The following is a 20,923-nucleotide window of genomic DNA, read 5'->3' as shown; positions in this document are numbered from 1 at the left end:
TCGAACTGTTAGTATATTTGGATAAAACAGATAAAAAAAGGATTAAACCTGGAATTACTGAAATGCCATCTATCGATTGCCTGTGGCAAAAAATATTATGATTTCAAAGATTTTTTCTGTTTTCTGCCACTTACTCCCCTTTGAGAATTAAATTTAAGCATGTCAAGAATGAGCCCAGCAGTAGAAAAAAGGTTTCATGACCAGAATTAGTGAAAAACTGGCACAGGGTTTCCAGGATCTGGTCCTCTGCAATCACTTCACTTTTCTAGGCAATGTGTGTATCAATGTGTGTAGCTGTGAAGTACCCCTTTTACAAACTCTTGTTACAGCAGATTTAGAAGCTTTTACCTCTAGAAGCTGCTTTTGAAAGGCATACTTACAAAGCCAGTTGAAGTGTGTTGGAGGGACTCCCAAATCAACAGAAACCCCAAATACCAAGACTCTGGGAAGGCCCTATACGTTTAGATGCAGTGCACTTCTGGGCTCCTCCTGACTTCTGTCCTGCCAGCTTATGGGATGTGGCTCACCATGCTTCTGCTCCCGAGGCAAGCACAGGCAGAGCCAAGTCCATCCATGCCTAACACTGCATTTTTGGCTGGCTAGCTTCTATTATTGTGCTATTATATTGTGTTGTGAAATCCTTTGGAATTTTCACTTTGGCCAGAGTTTTTCTTATGGAATGTCCTGCAAATACTCTACAAATCTTAAGAGATAGAAGAGAACTCATTCTGACCACTGTTGCCAATAGCATTGCTCCTGTTACTCAAACATAAAATGACAAGGAATAAATGAAAAAGAGCGTGGACACCGTCCTTCACATTGCTCTTTCAGAAGCTGAGCAATGTGTTTTAATTTGAAATGCAGCAAAAAGATGGATCGATTACCCAAAGAATTTGGTTTAAAACTATTAAAAAGCCAGAATACCTGCTGAGTAATATATTGTAGCTGGGCAAGGAAGGACATGAAATAAACCAGAATGATGAACTAGAAAATCTGATGCTCTGATACGAGACATGGCCTTAGCTGTGTACTATTTTACCTTGATTATGTGGAGAAAGAACAAATTCTTAAGTCAGCTTGTTTTGCACTGTATTGATGGGAGTTGTCACCTAGTTCTTGAATTAGGAATTTGTACGCACAAAGCTATTCAAAGAGAATTACATTAGCAGCCTTAAATCACACTCTGTCTTTCCTAGACCTATCCAAATCTGATCTTCCAGTTAATACAGACATGATACAAAGCAAAATACATTTATCAAGAATACATATACCCCACAACATCAGGGATCACAAATCCAGATTGACAACTATTCCAGAAACCAGAAGTGAATATTATTGTATTTTAGATTTTGGGAATGGGTGAAAAAATCATTACAAACCATGGTAGACGTTGTTCAAATTTTTATGTAGTGTGGGAAAATAAAGGTAAATTTCCAGTGATGGAAAGGTCACAAAACTGTGGCACTATAAGTAAGTATTTTCAGGGAGGAAAAAAATAAATTTAGGTTTAGTATGGTTCTATTGTTTTTGATTTGTATCAGAAACTTAAATATGGATCAACAGCAGTCCTTTAATCCCATATAGTGACAGTTTTGAAGGACTGTTTTCACAGCTGTTGAGCAAACACAAACATTTCTGAAATCTTGAAGATCTCTTAAAAGCAATTAAAATCTTGAAAACACTGTTTCCTGTTCAACAATAGTCTATTCCATGTTGCTTTGTGACCCAGCAGTGGCTAGGAACAGATATTTAGTCTAAATACCATCATAGAAGTGATTTCTTCTATAAAATCTTCCTTTATTTTCTTATAAGAACCAATTGGTTCTATCCTGACACATGAAGTTTAAATATCTTTCTAAATTTAAAATAATTAATTGTGAAAATTTGGGCTATGAAAACTGCATTTTCATAAAGATATCCAGTTCCTCTGTGTTATTTCTAAAGAGCCCTTGATTTAGATTTATGATCTTCAATCTTATCATGACCATACTAATTAAACTCAAAGGGAATCTTGAATCTTTCCTATTTCTCTTTGGCTTTTGCTGCTTTTTCCTAGCCCACTTCAGTGCCACATTATCATGTCAGGATTTTGTACACAATGCTCTAGGCAAGATGCATTTTTGATTTATGCAATAGCTTTACAATGTTGTATGCATTTTCCCTAATATATTTATATATAGAAGAAAGTTCTTCACTGACTTGTCTGCAGTACTACTTAGGTCCTTTCCTGAATTGACACAGTTAGTTTGGAGATAAATTATTCTTTAATATTTTCCCTCCACTATATACTACATTGTATTTATTGACACTAAATTGTCTATGCCATCATGCTGTCTGTTTTCACCTTGTAAATTCAATGTATCAGAGCCCCTTCTAATCCTGAATTTTTAAACTAATTTTGTCAACTGAAAATTTCATTCTGTTACTATTTCCTGTTAATTAAGGAATATAACATGAGTCTAGACATGGAATCATAAGCAATTATTCTGTAAACAAGCTGCAAGACCAAAATGAATCCATGGCTTTCTGCTTTTTAATCATATGGTTATTTTCTTCTGTACTGTAGGTCTTGGGCAGCAGCTATTTAGTTTCTGCAGTAATTCCTATACTGGAATTTTCCATAGGCCTATTTAAACCATTCCATAAATGCTGTGCTTATTACCTCATTAATATATTGAAAACACTTATGACTAAGACATAGTTTCCTTTTCTAGATACCATGCAGACAGGATCTCTGTGATTTTCCAGATAGTTGGTTTTGTTCTGAATTTAATTATGATTTCACCAAATTTCTGACTAATTTTTAAATTTCTGAATAGCTGTAGAGTAATTTAAGTGTATTTACCCTGACACAGTAACTATCTGAAGGTAATGGAAATTTTGCCTAAGTTCTTTCATTTATTTTGGTTATAAACATTTAAGTTATGGTAAAATAAGATCAAATGCAGACTCATCCCATGTGTCAGGTACTCTGTAATAACTGTTCATGTTCATGCTGTTATGCTGAATGAAAACGATCTAATGTAGGCAGCTACAGCAAAGCATCTGGCATTCACTGAGTTGATACTGTCTTTGCCCATCTCACCATAAATTGTCCATCTGTTCATAGCTTGAGAAGAATATACTGTTTTAAAATATTTAAGAACCATATAAAGTGATATTTCTCTCTCAGGTCTTCTTAACAGATATTTTATCTCTCAGTGTTTTGGAGTTCAGAATTTCTCTTATCCATGTCAAAAGAAACCTTAGTCATGTTAAGAAACCACAGCTAAAAGAACCAGTACAGTGAGCAACAGAGAGGAGAATTTAGCCTTTAAATCGGCAGGAGCATCTGTTATTTAGAATGATTCTCATTCAGTAGCAGGAAAAACCTTTCCTGGCCTTTTCCTCCTCTGGTCCAGATTTTAATAAACAGGTTTGGAGAAATAACCTCTTATTCAATTATATTCATGCATTTTATCATTAATGGGCAAGAATGATGTTACGGTTTAACTCCTCTGTATAATCTGACTATCCCTTTTGCCTCCATTTGTAAGACATAGCTGCCAGACCTACCTAGAAAAAAAATTTCATTAGATAATCCCCAAAAAGTTTACAGTGTTTTTCTCTTTATTACCAGCAATGTCTTAATGAGAATACACAAGCACATTGTCTAGAAGGAAAGTGAGCAAACTCTACTTTGGATTATCAGTATTCACACTATACGGATTATTAGGCCCCTCTTCTGGTTCCAACCAGGACAGGGTTAATTTTTGCAGTAGCCAGAAGGGTGCCTGGCTAGGACGCATACGTTATTGTATACCACCTCACATCATTTTACAGGGATGGGGGAAGAGGTGTCTTCCTGGTCAGATAGGTGGTGGAGGGAGAGATCAGTTATTGTTGGGAGTTTCCGTGGTGAGCACTTGCATGTGAATTGTTCCGAGTTTTTTTTCATATACTCTATCAGTAATATTGTTGCTGTTACTCTTCATTGTCTTATTCCACTGCTTTTTCCAGTAAATTGTTCTTAGTTCAACCCATGATCTTTACTTTTTGTGCCCCAATTCTACTCTCCAGCCCACTGCAAGGGGGCGGGGATGGAGAGGGAGGAGTGAGTGGCACGTGGTTTGGAGTGTTCCAGTGGGAACACCAAGATGGGGAATACCATTCCTAAACTATGACAGTGCTCTGTAAATTCACTTGGTACAGGTGGTAACATTCCTGAGCAAGTTCTCCTTGACTGTGTGTGGAGCCTGGTTCAGCCTCTTGACAGCTAAGGAATGGGAAACACTGACTACTAGCAGAAACCTTCTCCCGACACTGACTGAGTCCTTGAAACTTGAGACCTAAAATGTATGATGATTAATTCAATCACACTCCCAAAGAGAGGCACAAATCTCTTTTTGAAGATACCACAAAGAGCCAAGGAGTGGGGCAGAGCTGCCAAGTGATTTGATCTCTCTGCCACATCAGAATGTGCAGATCTTTCTCTGCCAGTCTCACTTTTCAGAGAGAGTGCTCAAAGTATGAAGTATTTTTGGAGAAAGACAGATTTTCGCTGGATCTGTGCAGAAAACAGTGCAATTCGGGCCATATATCCAGAGACACCTTGACACACTTGAGAGGTGGGCCTGTGTGAACGTTGTGAAGTTAAACAAGGCCAAGTGCAAGGTCCTGCATGTGGGTCAGGGCAATCCCAAGCACAAGAACAGTCTGGTCAGAGAATGGATCAAGAGCAGCCCTGAGGAGAAAGACTTGGAGGTGTTGGTAGATGAGAAGCTCAATGGCCACACAATGTAGCAGCAAATCTGCATTATATGAGAAAACTGCTGTTTAAATATGTTTCCAAAATGGCCTTTTGTAGTCCCTTTGCTGGCTTGTGCTTTCTTCTTCCCAATACCCCCCACGGCAACTGTTATCTCCCATGCGGGAATGTCCTGGGAAGATATCAAGAAGTCTTCCCATTGGACTCTTTTAACCCCTTCCTATTGGTTGTTAACCCCTTCCTGCGATTGGGTGTCCTGTAAGCCCCCTGACCCTGTAATGGGTCACTCTGTGAATCCTCCAAAACCCTATAAATGTAACCATCCCAACAATAAAACCCTCTCTGGCCTCGTCTCCAAGTCCCATGTGCTGTCTCTCTGGCTGCCATGGGACCATGTGGTGGGGGGAGGGGGAGCACCTAACCCCTCCAGCGTCCAGGACCCGAAGAAACCCCTGGTGCTGGAGTAACCACTTCCCTATCCACCTCAGCCGTTGGAAATGGTTCCTCAGAGGGAAATGGAACTAGGACTGGTGAGCTCTACACCATGTGAGGGGAAAGAGATCCAGAATGCAATGCATGCTTGCAGCCCAAAAGCCAACCATGTCCTGGCCTACATCAAAAGCTGAATGGCCAGCAGGTTGAAGGAAGTGGTTCTGTCCTTCTACTCTGCTCGGGTGAGACCCCACCTGAAGTACTGCTTCCACCTTTGGGCCCCCCAATATCAGAAGGATATGAATAGTTTCAGTGAACGCAGAGGAGGCCACGAAGATGATGAGAGAGCTGGAGCGTGTCCAGAAAAGAGTAACAAAAGCTGGTGAAGGGTCTAGAGAGTAAGTCATATGAGGAGAGGGTGAGGTAGCTGGGGTTGTTTAGCCTGGAGAACAGGAGGCTCAGGGGAGACCTCATCACTCTCTACAACTACCTCAAAAGGAGGTTGTAGCCGGCTCTGGATTGGTCTCTTCTCCCAGGAAACTAGCAACAGGACTAGAGGACATAGTCTTAGGCTTCACCAGGGGAGGTTTAGGTTGGACATCAGGAGAAATTTCTTCATGGGAAGGGTTGTTAAAAAATGGAATGGACTGCCCAGCGAGGTGATGGAGTCACCATCCCTGGAAGCGTTCAAGAAATGACTGGACATGGCACTTAGTGTTATGGCCTCATTGGCAAGGTAGTGATCACTCAAAGGTTGGACTTGATGATCTTGGAGGTCTTTTCCAACCTAAATGAGTCTGTGAGTCTGTGATTCTGTGATTCAGAGGACATTTCAGAATGCTGATATGGAGTTCTGTGTGTCCCAGCATGTAGCAGGCTCTACTTCCAGAAAATACCTTAACTGTCAGTAGACATACTTCCCTTTAGAAACCTGTTTTGACTACCGAATGTATATTTCTATATACATATGCAGATGCTACTTATTCAGCTCAACTATTTTTCTTAAGAAAAAGTAATTTAAAAAAAAATTATCAAGCCATAGGACAATGTTACACTTTGTAATTTGTCAAAAAACTTGCCTCATCTTTATGTAACCTATTTTTTGAAATTAAATTTTTAACTCCTTCCTTTTATAAAATGGTATTCATTCACATTATATATGTTATTTCTGATCTTTTTCTCTTACTTTTTAATGTCTATTGGAGATTTTTTACAGAGAAGTGTTGACTCCCGATGGGAATTTTATACCACCCGCTACAACTCAGTATTGGTTACATATATGTCATTATCTTAGTGTCTGACTTTTAAAGCTCCTGTATTTTCTTGAAATATTTCTTACTGACAATGTTCAACAATGATGTTCTGTAATGGTTAGACCATTTGAACAGGTTGATACTGCAATTTTTATATACCAAATACATCTACCTTACATTTTGGTCCTCTATTATTCAGGATTTTCTATTGCAATTCTATATTGAGCTTGTGTGAATTCAAATTTCACATTTCAAAAATGTACTTATCATAATAAAGGGGTTACACGGTAGTCACTTATATTAATTTAATTTACACTGGATTTGACAGATTTCTGTAAAGTAGCAAATGCTAATCAAAACACTGCTATTTCTCAAGGTGTTTTTGGTTGGCTAGTTTAACGTGAGATGTCTTCTAAAGAAGCTCCCTATGTACTCTTAGTTGACTAAAAAATGTACCAGTGCTCATAAAAGTGACCTCATGTTTGCCCTTTGTTACAGGGCAATGGCCACAAAATTTCTGGAATACTTTTCCCCATAGAGGATTTTCTCAAACTGTCTGCCTGATGTATGTGACATGTCACTTATCATTGTTAAGAAAGAGAGGTTTAGTAATGCGCAGCATCCCACATGAATGCTTGAAGCCACTTTACGAGTTGGGGTTACACTCGTCTGACAAAATGTCAATGTCTTGTCGTGGATATTCAGTGTCACTGAGTTAGTTGTATTTGCTTTTGGAAATGTTGCACTTGTATGAAACTTGTCACATAAAACAGAAAAGACAGAAATAACTTTTAAAAACCTGCAGCCACTGAGCTGAAGTGCCTTCAAAGCAAGATTGTGTAAAATTTGCTGTGTCATGAACTTTGCTGACTAGGAAATTACTGAATCCTATTGTAAACACGAAGGTGGCGTCACTATACACGTGTGTGCAACCTGAGATCTTCCCACTCAAGCTCAACTTTCTCAGTCAACTTTTCTGTTGCAATCTTGCTTCAGGGGCCTTGAAGGGTCTGCAGTCCTGCTCAGAATAGCCACTGTGCACAAGACTTAGAAGGCAGTTGACCTGATCATTTGTCTGACAGCATTTAATCCAAATATTTTAAGTTCTTATAGAGCCAGCTGGAGTCAAAGAGAAATACTCTCACAGCTGTGAGATATCAGTTGTTCTCAGTGAACTGTGCAAACGCATCCACAGGTGACGTACAAGGTCATATACAAGCCACTAGAAATAATTGAAGTAGACAGTACTCATGTCACTTGGGAAGGTGGTAAAGGCTGTGCAAACTCAGCGCTGCTAGTCTCCATTAGATTATGGCATTTCTCATCTGAATATCCTGTTGTTACTACAAAAACCAATCCTAATTCAGACTGAATCTGAACCATTGTTCTTTGTCAGAATAATCATATGCGTTTCTAACATAATCTTGTACTGCAGTGGCGTTAAACTCAGCATACTCCACGGTAAACATTCAGATCATGATTCCTGTGTTTTGACAAGCAAGAAACTATAAGTTTTTAAGATAACACAGCAACACAGAATCTTTCACATTTCTTACAGTGTTTTAATCTGTAGGTTAAAAAAATTAGGCCATGTAGAAAAAATCTGTGTGATATGAAAGTTCACTTGGGAACATAGCTTATACTTTTTACTGCTATAGTATAAAAAAAATTTTGCATATCTTTTATCAGCTACTATAGGAAGAAGTAATTAATTTTACTAAAAGAAAAAATCACTTCTGGGTACTGACTTTCCTTTTCAAGTATCTGAGCATAAATCACTTTATGTGCAGTCAATGGAATGTTACAATGTTTAAATAAATATGTCTTTTCTTGAAATAATTCCATTTTGGAACTTGAAAGGAGCTGTTATTCACCAGTTGTTTCAGTGTCTAAGTTAATAAAGTCCTTATTCTTTGTATAGTTGGGTAGATGTTTGGCACTTCACTGAAGCTAATTCATTAGCATTGCAGCTAAAACACTTTTACAGACATACATTACTGCTTTACAAAATTTGATCTTTTGAAATAAGTAGTATTTTACTTTCAATATGACTTAAATTTAAATAATTTGGTCTTCCAATCAGAAATATTTATGAAGAGCTGAAAACAAAAATTAGAGAAGAAACTCAGTGGTAAGCTCAATAGTGAAATATTTAAGGGTCTGATCAATGTTTAACTCTTCATTAACCTAACTACGTTTCCTAAATATGTTGCAAGAACCTATCAGGAAGACCATAGGCCTTGCTTGCTTCAAGATTAAAATAAAAAGCCAAGTTGTATTAAACCAGTAATCAATACACAAAAAGCCACCCATGCTTAGGATCACAGAATTATAAGCTTGGAAAAGATTTCTAAGATCATCAAGTCTGACTGTCAGCCTAGCACCACCACCATGTTCATCACTAAACTCAGTCTTCAAATGCCATATCCATACATTCTTTGAATATCTTCAGGAACGATGACTCTACCACTTCACTAGGTGGCCTGTTCCAATGCTTGACAACCCATTCTGTGAAAGGGTTATCGCTCTTTGTTCACCAAAGTAAACTAAAAAAAAGGGTACAATAATGTGTCCCCATTTTTCTAATGTCTTTGACCTTGAACTGACAATTCAGGCTCATCTACTTTGGCTACTGCAAGGAGTGTCAGAATATTTAAGCCCTACCACATTTTAATAGAATCATAAAACCATAAAATCATAGCATAACAGAATCATAGAATGGTTTGGGTTGAAAAGGACCTTAAAGATCCACTAGTTCCAACCCTGCTGTTCTGGGCAGGTACGCCTTCAACTAGACCACGTTGCTCAGACTGACGTCCAACCTGGCCTTGAACACATCCAGGGATGTGTCATCCACAGCTTCTCTGGATAACCTGTTCCAGTGCCTCACCACCCTCACAGTTAAGAATTTCTTCCTAGTATCTAGTCTAAACCTAGTCTATCTCAGTTTGAAGCCCTTCCCCCATGTCCTGTCACTACATGCCCTGGTAAGTAGTCTCTCTCCATCTGTCTGGTAAGTTCCCTTCAGGTACTGGAATGCTGCAATTAGGTCACCCCAAAGCCTTCTCTTTTCTAGGCTGAACAATTCCAATTCACTTAGCCGTTACTCATAGGAGGGATCCTCCATCCCTCTCATTATCTTGGTGCCTATTATATGGACTTGCTCCAACAGGTCCATGTCCTTTCTGTGCTGGGGACCCCAGAGCTGGATGCAGAACTCCAGATGGGGTCTCATGAAAGTGGAGTAGATAGAGAGAATCATCTCCCTCGATTTGCTGTCCATGCTCCTTTTAATGGAGCCCGGGATATGACTGGCTTTCCGATCTGCAAGTGCACATTGCAGGCTCATGTTCAGCCTCTAATTCACCAGCCCCCCCAAGTCCTTCTCAACAGCGCTGCTCTCGATAACACTTTTTTTTGTAGCATGTAAGCCTTTATTTTTTCTTCAGAATGATACAACTGTGCAAAGCAATACTGCTATTCTGTTATACACTGTGTGAAATAGTTGCACTTAAAAACTTGCAGATGTTATCTTTCATAACTTTGTCAGAGAAAATATTCCTTCATTATTTCTAGCAATTCCTAGGGAAAATCTAAAAATAGGAAGTAGTATTATTCAATTATCTGAAGTAGTTTTCAAAACTGACTGGAAGATTTTAAGATTGACTACTATATTCCTATGACTCAAATGACTGTTAGTAGCTAACAAGTTATGACATATTTTTATCCATGTTAAATTATTTACACATTTAACCTGTGAGACTGTTTTATAATGAACAAGTGGCATTTAATCAATATGCAAATAGTGTCAAAGTAAAACTAAGTTTTGTTTGAATTTAGTTCATATGAATAAACCTGAACGTAGTTGGTTAATTATAATTATTGTGTCATCATTGCCTAAAAAAGCCTTGTATTTTAGAAGTACTATAAACTGTAGTTGATTTTTATTTGATGGCTGGTACTGATATTTTGATGTAAGAAGAGAGAGCAAAGTACAATCAAATAATGTATTATAGAAGAGAAGTAAAATGAAACCTGAAATGAAAAATTTTAATAGAAAGAATTAGAAAAAATCAAGAAAAAACAAAATAAGTCCTTTTAACTTTGGAGTCTATAAAATACCACTGCCACAGCTTGCTTGTATAGCCCCATATGTATCTATCACTTGTCAGCCAGGTAAAAAGAATGTCCAGCAGCAAAGGATGGCATTCAAGGATATTTAGGGATTGCTAAACGAAGAAACTAGGATTTCATATGCAAATACTTGCACAACAGATTTATTTTCTCAACTGAATCTTATGCTCAGTTCAACTTCGGACTGTTACCTTTTTCCTTAGTATTACTTGAAGCCTTAATATCTTTTCCTTTTGAAGAGTCTGAAAAAGAAATTGAACACAGAAATGGAAGGACAAAGTTAGTACTATAAGTATACACTGTGCTCACTGGTACTATAACAGATGTGCATAACATCAGATCAACCAAACATGCAAAAGAGATATATTAATAATTAAAATTTCTGTTTACCTCAATAAAAGGCTCAACGTAAGATTTCAGCCTGACGTGAATTTAGTAACAGCTCTGTTACTAATTCACTCAGAATAGATTAGCATTCCCACTTCAATATTGGCTGTGCAGGTCAGACAGTAGTTAAAGAACACCACAATAAAAGGGTCATGAATTTATTGTTTCTGAATCATGTCAGAAACTGCTCTTTTCAATATATCAGATCTATTAAATTAGAAGAAGCTAGATTTAGTTCCTTTTCACCAACACTGCACCAGCAGACAACTGGTTATTTGCCAACCACATAATGATAAGACATTACCCTTTTCTTTTAAGGCTGCTGAAGGCTTCACATCTTTTCTTTTACTGGTCTCTAGAAAGAAACATTTAACATTTATCACAAGTCAGGTTAGAAAAAAAATATGACACTTGAAAAGAAAGCAAGTCAAACAATTTGATATGTAGAGAGCAAAAAAGATGTGATAATTAAATGGATTTAACAGCACGGAAATAAAAAAACAGGACAAAAACCCAAGGTCATCCATTCGTCTTTTTAGTCTTGGATATGCAAAATAATAAGCCTTCAATATGTCATTAGTTTCTTCACATTTTGAGGAAACTGTTGAGCCCTCTCTCAAGTAGGCAATGAAGAATAATAACTTACACAGAAGAAATTCTATAAAACAGTTGACATAAATGGATTTTTCCTTTGCTGAACCCAGATAAAAAATTAATCCACATTGATACAATTGAAATATTAGGAATACCAGTCTTGAAAGCCAGAGGCTGCTGATAAAGGTAAGTAGGAGTTTTCTTTATTCAGAAGTGACAAAAGGACCAGCTACTCACTGAAGACTCCATTATTCTTTTAATATCAAAGAGGCCATATGGGTATTGCCCGGGAACAGGATTTTACTTCCTGCATATATATAGCCTTTTAAAATCACAGGCACACTGGGTATAAAAGAAGAGCAGTGCTCATCTTTCAAATGTACTTTCATATATTCTATGTCACAATGAATAATCCAAGAACTTAATTGTATCTTCTTTTTTTTTTCTGCAATATATGACAAAGTATTAAAGGACATGAGAAAAAAAATTGATATTCTAGTTTTCTCTTTCTAGTAACTGACAAGGCAGAACCTAAGGACAAAAAAAAATCCACAAGTTAGCTAAGCACAAATAAAGGAAAACTATGATCTTCCTGTGGTGAGACACATGGACTGAGAGCAGTGACAAAGAGGAGAATTCTGAGCCTCAAGGGGTGACCTGGCTTCATTTCCCAGACTTTTCAGAAGGAATAAGACGTTCCTTGCAGAAATATATATCTGTATATCTATTCAGATATACTTTGCTGTATATCTATTCAGCAGCCATAGACTGGACTGCATCAAATATCTCCATCTTCCAAAAAATGAGACTTCGTAATAATTTGAACCTCAGATGTGCTGTTACAGCTCAAGACTCTGGCACAGTTCTGATAGCCTTTGCTACTTCCTTTAAATTTTTAAGCTGTTTCAGTACTGTCCAGAAAGAGCTTTTAATACGCATCACATTGCAACAAATAAGGTTTTCTCCAAATGGATACTATCAAGCAATCCGTGATCTCTTTGTGCACAGCAGCAGGCCAGCCTCTTGCAACTGAAAAGGTTAGAGACATATATGCCTACGTTGCCAACAAACTAAGGAAAATTCTGAACATATCAGTCACTCTCAAACACCTGGATCTGTCAGTAGCCTCAGCCAGTTTCATACTCAGTCATCCACATTCCTGAGCTGCAGCTATGTGAACCAGATTTAGTCTAGCTCTCTGCAGAAATGTTCCCACTATGAGATTTAGACAACCCATTTTTGACAGACTAACATCCAAAGGTGGTATAAAAATAAATTTTAGTATTTCCTCCCAGATCCAAATTCAAATATCTGCGTTTAGAAGAAGTCTAAGTAGTTTCTAGGGACCCTACTGGGATCTATACAGCACAAATATTGTTAAAAACAATATAATTATTAAAATAATCTAAACATGAACCAGAAAGGGTTTGGTTTTACACACATATATTTCTAGTAAAGACCTGTTTCTATCATAGAATAGCTGTTCTGATATTCAGATTTCTGATAATCTTAGCTTCTTCACTTACCTTTTTCCTTTGAACCCTCTGGATTCTTGGGATTTTTTCCTTTCAGAGAATCTGTAGGGAGATAATTATGTTTTTGAGACTTAGAAGACAGGACAGCCCTTCTACATTTAAAAGAAAACCCAAGAAATATTTAAAAATCAAGACTAAAATTGTGAACATAAATGGGTACAACCTTGACATCTCTTTACATCCTCTCTAGCAACCGCCTCATATTTTCTAATGTGCAATAATGTTAGTAGTAAATGCAAGAGTAGAAGTTGCTAAGTTGTTATAAATTGTTGTCTGTAGAGATCTCACAGAAGAAACTGGAAAGGAGAAAGGGAAAATGCAAGTAATGACACAGGATTAGAAATTCTTAGGGCTTTATCCAAAACTTCATGAAGACAGAAATAATTATTTTGCTTTCTCTTTTTGTCTGAAGAATATTTTTTTTGCCTCAATCCTTCAGGAAACATGCACTTAGGGCCATCAAACACAGCAAAAGCATGTTATTTTGTATAAACAACTAATGTTTAAATATTTTTTTCAAGCAATAGTCTCTTGACCTCTTAAACGTATATATCAAGGAAATTAGAAGAAAATAGTTTTTTCCAAAGTAAGGAAGTAGTTTCATAGGCTTATGAATGTATGTAGTTTCAATGAGAAAATATCAGAGCTTGCAGGGTGCTGAGTAGTCCCAATTGCATTCCATCTGACAGGATATAGCGCCTAAGCATCTGGAAAAAAAACATGCCATTTATTCCAAATGAAAGTAAACCAAATCTTCAGTAGAACAGATAAAGCTAAAAGAAGATCCTTTACAAAATAATTATAACTCTGAACATTCTCCTGGCTGCCATGGTACCAGGAAGTGATCCCACTTATCCATTTGGCTTTAACTGTGAGTTGTAACAGAAAAAGTTCATTTCCAGGATGGCTGAAGTTGTTGGAGAAACCACACTGTGAAGGGATAGGCTCTTAACTTAGAAGCCTGCTCTTCACAGCAACAGTGGACTCTTCTTCGGGGGACTGAGAGAAAATCTGCAGTGTGAAGACTGAAATCCTTTGAAGTAGCCTCTATGTTGACTATATAAGAAGCCTTGAGACAACAGCTACCCAATTGACCATTTTACTTTGGGCAAATTTGTGATCTCAACGATCAGCAGCCACTGTTGCAGCCACAGCCAAAAAACATTACCTTTGGCCCTTTGGGTTTGGTGGCATATGGGCATGAGGAGTTTTTTCATCATCCGTGCAGCAGATCTCCCTGAGATTTCCTACACTGTGTAGCTCGTAAAATTTTCGACTCTTACAACTTTTGGATGCAGCTCTCAGTGCAGGACACTTTCCATGGCACACCAACTTCCCCACCCTCTCAGCCAAGACTGCTGAGATCACCAGTTATGCTTTCCTTCCAGGGAGCAGGTTTTCATTTTCAGAGGTTCGTACAGGGATTCACTGAAGACTTTCCAAACTTCTCCTCTCAGCTGACCACTTTCCTGCTGTTCCCAGAAGGGGAAAAACGTAACATGCTCTCTTAAAGCCAGCATTTGCCTTGCTACTTTGCTCATGTATTCTGCTCCAGGGGTAAAGCTGGGTCAGGTTAGGAAGATGGTATAGAAAGATGAAGGAGCAGCAGTGTGTGATATCCTCAAGATAAGGACCTGGTTCTCATGCAAATGACAACAAATGGAAATAGGAAGACACTGCCTTTCAGTAGGTGAGTCTCACAATATAACTTCTACATTTAAAGAAAAAAAAATTATAAGTTAAGATAAAAAATGTAATAGGCAAGATGTTATTCCATGTTACTTTTGCTTTATAGGAAACATGAGCATTGCATAGTGAGTGCAAATCAGCACAATTTTTTTCTTTAATAACAATGTGCTGTTATGTATATGGCAAGAAAAAATACACACTACTCACTTATTTCCCCTATCAATCTGTGCATAAAAATAAACAGGCTTATTATCCATGCATAGCTGATGTAAGAAAAGATGCCAAGATATATAAAAAACATTGCAAAAGCAAAGAAGAAAGAAAAGAGGAGCATTTTTTTGGAAAACAAACCCTGTACCGCAGGGTAAGAGTGAATTTACATTATCTGTACAGCAAAACTGCTCTCAGTTTAATATCTCAGCATAATGCTCTTAGAAAAACTCAGTGAGGAGTTGTATATGATATATCATGAGCCTTTAGTGCCACTATTAGAGACTCTGAATAAATAAGTTATCTACCCAAAAACCACCTGGCAAATTATACTTTAGAGTTTCATTGGCCTCAAATTTTTTGAATATGCTTATATCAACAAAAAATCAGCTTTTATATTTGTTAGTACAAATGGGCTTCTTTACTGCAGGAAAAAGATGAAAAGCTAGTTATAAATTCAGATAGAGTCTTGAGATGTCCTTTATTACAAAGCAATGGAAAATATATTTTTCCAGTGTTCTCCTTAATTACTGCCAATAAAATTAGACTTCAAGACTGAAGACACTTTGTTCACCTCATAAAATAGATAAAGCAATGTTTTGAGGTTGTGATCTATAGAGTATCCCAGCAATTACTCTAGATTCAGGGATTTATTTTTCCTCTTTCTGCTTTAAATAAAACCACTATGCTTCAGGTTATGAAAAATAGTCTGCTTTATGATAAGTGTTTTGGTCTGGACATCATCCTTGTTCATTCAAGCTTAGCCCATCCGTCAAAGAGAATGAGGTACGATTATGCCTCCCTTAGTGAATAAGGTGCCAGGCAAACATTAATCACCCCAAATATTTAACACTTCATGTAGAAGTGTTCCTTTATTTGGTTTACATGAATAGTAACAAACTACCAAGATACCTGATTAGGAAGTATATGCAGTCTTAAAAATCCTTACTTTCCTGTGTCCTTTGAAATATTTGTATTTGTCGACAACAACCACTTAAGAAAGAGCTATATAAAACACCAAGTCGCAGAGTGAAAAGAAGTCCCCAGTGATCCGGTCAATAAACTTTACAGAGGCCCACTGATGAAGCTTGAAGAGGTGATAGAGAGGTGAAAGAGTTCATGCAAATAAACATGCAAATAAGGCTTTGATTAATTTATGAACTACAGTTTGATCAAATATGGTGACTGAAATGGGGGATTTACAGTGCTAAATATATGTTTATGTAGCAGAGTAATGCAAAATGCAATAAGAAAACATACAGAAAGGCACCAAGGTTTCTAAGGGTTTCTCCCAGACAGCTGTGTAAGTTCTCTCTATGGAGTCTTTGATGTCAATATGTTTTGAACTGAGCTATACAGCTCACTGATCAGCACCTTCATTTTCAGACACAGGCACGAAACAGCAATGGGTACATGAGCAAGTGCTCTCAGGATCTGAGGGACAGGCTCAGGTGGGCTGGTCATCAGTGCTACTGCAGGGTATCAGGAGCCTATGGTGCATTTATGGCTGTATTCAGCACTGAGTAGCAGGTCGAGATCTTGTTCTCAGCAGCAGTAATGCATTTGGCATAGATGACTGTGTGGAGCTCTGGTTGGTAACACTTTGATTAACACGTTGGAATTCTTACAGAGACTTTTGTCTCGTTTTCCCAAAATGTAGGAAATTTGATATAACTTGTTCTGCACTTTGATATTTAAAAGAAATTCCTGCCTGCTCATTTCTGAAGGCTGGTTGAAGAATGTCTAACCACCTTTGTCATGTTAGAAGGACCTGTAAATAACTTAATAATTGAGGTTGCTGATACATTAAATATGAGCCCAGGAGATAAAAAGCAGTGCTGTGGGAGCACTCAGCAAAGGACACACCAAGGAAGCTTGTTCAGGGCTGGCAAACCCTTTTTCATTGGATCTAAAGAAATTCTTGCCAGGGAGAAAAAATTTTGGGTCTTCTCTCTCTTTCCTTTTCTCTGCTCCCCCTCTCCCCCTAATCCTTTGAAAAGAGCATCATGCTGAGCATATGTGTTCCATGCAGGGAAAGATGGGGCAGAGCTGTCACTCAAGTCTCTCTTCTAATTTTCCAGCACAATGCCATCAGGCAGTCATAGATTACAGGCAGTCCATGAAGAGGGCCACAGGACCCCAGAGAGGTTGAGTATACAGTTCTGGTCCAGATAACTAAGCTCATGTAAGTGGGGTTTGTGTACATTAGGAGTAGAAAATAGACATAGAAGAACAATATATGCACCACAGGATTTGAAGATTGCTATAATTTAATTTAAATTTGTGAATAAAGGAGTGAATGAATATAGCTTCTAGGATCTTGAAAATACATCTAACAATAAGATTATTCCTCCTTTGCTTTACATATTTTTTTCATCTTTCAATACTGCTTGAACTAACTCTTCATTCAGTTCTTTGTTTGAAATAGCATAGAATGACTATAACTTAGGATAGTTATAGACTATAACTCAGACAAAATAATTATAAACTATATATAGACTATAGTCTGTTGGAGATACCCAAAAGACAAATACATTCCTCCTTACAAAGATAAGCAGATGTGGACTTTTGCAGACAGTTTGAGAATATGTATTTAAGCCTTATGTTATATTATGTTGTATTTCATATTTTATTGTATCATCCTTTCATGTATTATCTCTTATTTCTCATGTAAGTAAACTTCATTTTCTTATTGGTCAATATTTGGTGCATTGCAGCAGTTACCTATGTATGGTTATGTTTTCTCTTTATGGTTATAATTAACATGCTCCGCCTTAACTCCACTTTTTGTTCTAGCACCTTCCCTACCCTACCATATATAAGGCAGAGGCCATTTTATATTGGGACCTTCTTTTTACTTGCTTTTAACTTGTTCAGTTGTGTTCGTTTACTTTTCGCCCATAATAAAGCCATCTTGCCAGTCTCACCTATGAAGTTGTGCACCTGCTTATTCATAGCACACACTGCAATAGTCTCTATATATAGTATATATATATACACACACACTATATACTATATATTATACTATATATATACTATATATATAATATGTATAATATAGACTATATATAGTCTATAAATAGACTATATCTATATATTATAGACTATATCTATATCTATATATCTATAGACTTACAATACTCATAGATCATAACATAGAATAGATATTAAACTTTCTATATAATGTAGGTCTTTTTACTCTGAAGTGCCTGAATAACATGTCAAATAGGTTATCCATAACTCACTTCATTCAAATAAAGCTATTTGTAACAAGGAGGAAAGAAATAAGAGGAGTAAAAAGCACCCAGCAAAACAATTGATGAAAGGAAATTCGGCTGAGTTAACCATCTATTCTGTCCAAATTACAAAAACCAATACATGGGAAATGTTTGACAAAAATAAGTAGCACAAAAAGATTTGGACCCTCTCATGTTGAAGATGGTTGACCGGATGAAGCTCTGGGTTTTTAGCTATAGCTTTCACAGAGTCCAGAAAGTGCATTCCCTACTCATATATTTATAAACTTTATTCCTATTATGTCTAAAGATTTATGCAAGGATTGAGTTGAGACTTTGTTAACTGGCTCCTATTAAAGAACTGGCATTGTTCAGACAAGGAAGGTTTTCTGAAGGTTCTTAACTATTACCCATAGTGGTTTTGTGATATTTATTTAATTAATTTTGAGACTTCCAAATGTTAATTGGCTCACCATATTCTGTCTTTCCCCACCTCCTGCTTTTTTCGTGACATAAATACTGTAGAATATTTTAACCAATTAAATTTTGATTGGTTGAGATTTATAGTGGGAAAGATTGATAATGATTATTTTAAAATTAGCACCTTAATTCCTTTTCAGCAAGTTTTATATTCTATTCTGTAGTCTTACCTTTGTCTTTTAAAGATGTAGGATTCTTTTCTTCCTTTTCTTTAGCATGTGCTGTAAAAATAATAACTAGAGTGATAAAAGGTTAACATCTCATACATCTGGGGTAATGATTGATTGAATAATTGGTGGTTTCTAACTGACACAAGATACCAATTAAATGTGTAGAACTAAACTGATTTTCATAAGTTTTAGCATGCTCACAAAGTGAAACCACAATTTTTATTAAGTTTGATGAAAGACAAAATCACCTAAAACTTATTTCACTTGGCAGCTTGTAATAAATGTTATCAAGTTGCCTAAATTCTAAGTTTGGAATTTTCAGTTTTTATACAGATGTTACCAGGACTCTCTTTGCACTTCTAATCCAGGTAATGCCAATTAAGTTTCACAGTAAATTTACTGAAATAGTATTATGCACATGAATTCCTAACTAAACTATACTCTAAAAACAAAATGTCCAGTGCATTTCAAGATCTTAGAGCTATAAATTTGTTCTGCCAGGTTACCTTTATCTTTTGTAGCTGCTGGAGATTTCAATTCTTTCTCTTTTCCAGGATCTGTAAAAGAAGCAGTCACACTGATAAAGCAACAGTTAGAAGCCATAACTGAGTGCAACTATAAGATTTAACCATAAGAGAAAATGAAGCATCTAGATCATATAAGAGACTAAAACTGTATATTGGAAGATATGGTAAAAAATTGAGTTCTTGAGAGATTTGTACCAGATTCACCTTTTTCCATCCAGAAAGTTCAGTCCACAAAATGTGTTGGAACTGACGTCAAGAAATAAATGTTTCATTATTATTCTCCTTCTACATTGTGTTTCAAAATAGGCAATACTCAATACTTCCAGACAATATGATTTTTAAAGTAGAAGACTTGGGAAAGAAATTTGTTAAACAAGGTCAAAAGTGTAATTTTATTGTAAAAAACCTGTCTCTTCTATTCCTTACTACATCCCAGACATCTGCTTCAGAAAATACTGCTGTCCTGCTTTGACCTTCATGTTTTGTACTCATCAGTACAATTCAGTCAATTGTTTTAAAAGTGAGAAAATAAGCTATTTACTGCAGATATCTGTGAATCATATACAGTGGAACTCAGTATCTCTAATAGTCCTAATAAAATATCACTGCCATTTTTAAAATATTAAGTTAATGACAGAAATCTGTGCAAACAGAAAGAAAATTCAGTGGGAAGACTGAAAAACTTGTTCTTCTGTGCTCATGAGTCATGCAAAATTCCCAAGAGATTCCATGTTCAGTGCAATAGAGTCTACAAAAAGAAAGAGGATAGTGAAAGACAGACCTCCAGCCAAAAAAAGCCATTTTATGCATGATATAAAGCCTTTACTTTCAGAAGCCTGCCTGCAAGAACTTAAAGTTGTTGTCCACCTCCATTAATAGGAACATAGTTACTCAAACTGTTGTGGAAGATTTTACTTTAATGAAGCATTTTGATAAAGAGAACATTAAAAAATTCTGTACTCAAAGCTTAAGTCATTGCTGACAAAGCTTGAAGTCCCACGTGATCCCAAACAAGGAAACATTTGGAAAGGTACTTCAGAGGTAGTTGTCATCTTCAGGCGAAAAAAAATGGTTTTTTAGACATTGTGGCATGTGACACATGCACATGTGCTGCTGAAGAATTTGAAGAAATGAAACAGGATTGACCTAGAAATGGGAATTTAAACTGTAAGTAAATCCTAGTAAATTCTGTAAGATTGAACTTATCAAGGTCTGTTAGAAAGTCTGCCGTAGCTTGACAAAATGATGTGTAGCACAAATCCCATGTCAAAAGCCTTGTGCTGATTTGCAGTGTAAGCTCATATTGAAATCAGAATACATGACTGACACCTATAGTGAGCATAGGAAGTGTGGAGAGAATAATTTTGTGTGTAAAATAATAAATAGAAAATTTATAAATATTTTTGTGTACTAATATTTCATAAGTCTCTTCTTTTTGTCCAGGAAAAACATACAGTACTGGGATGAAACTTCTTGGGCATAAACAGATAGGAATTTCTTAACATATGCATTATTACTATTATCAGCTA

Source organism: Neopelma chrysocephalum, unplaced genomic scaffold (assembly GCF_003984885.1).
Source record: "Neopelma chrysocephalum unplaced genomic scaffold, ASM398488v2 Primary Assembly neopelma1_23, whole genome shotgun sequence".
In the NCBI taxonomy this organism is placed as follows: domain Eukaryota; kingdom Metazoa; phylum Chordata; class Aves; order Passeriformes; family Pipridae; genus Neopelma; species Neopelma chrysocephalum.
Note: the sequence above shows the minus strand (reverse complement) of the source record.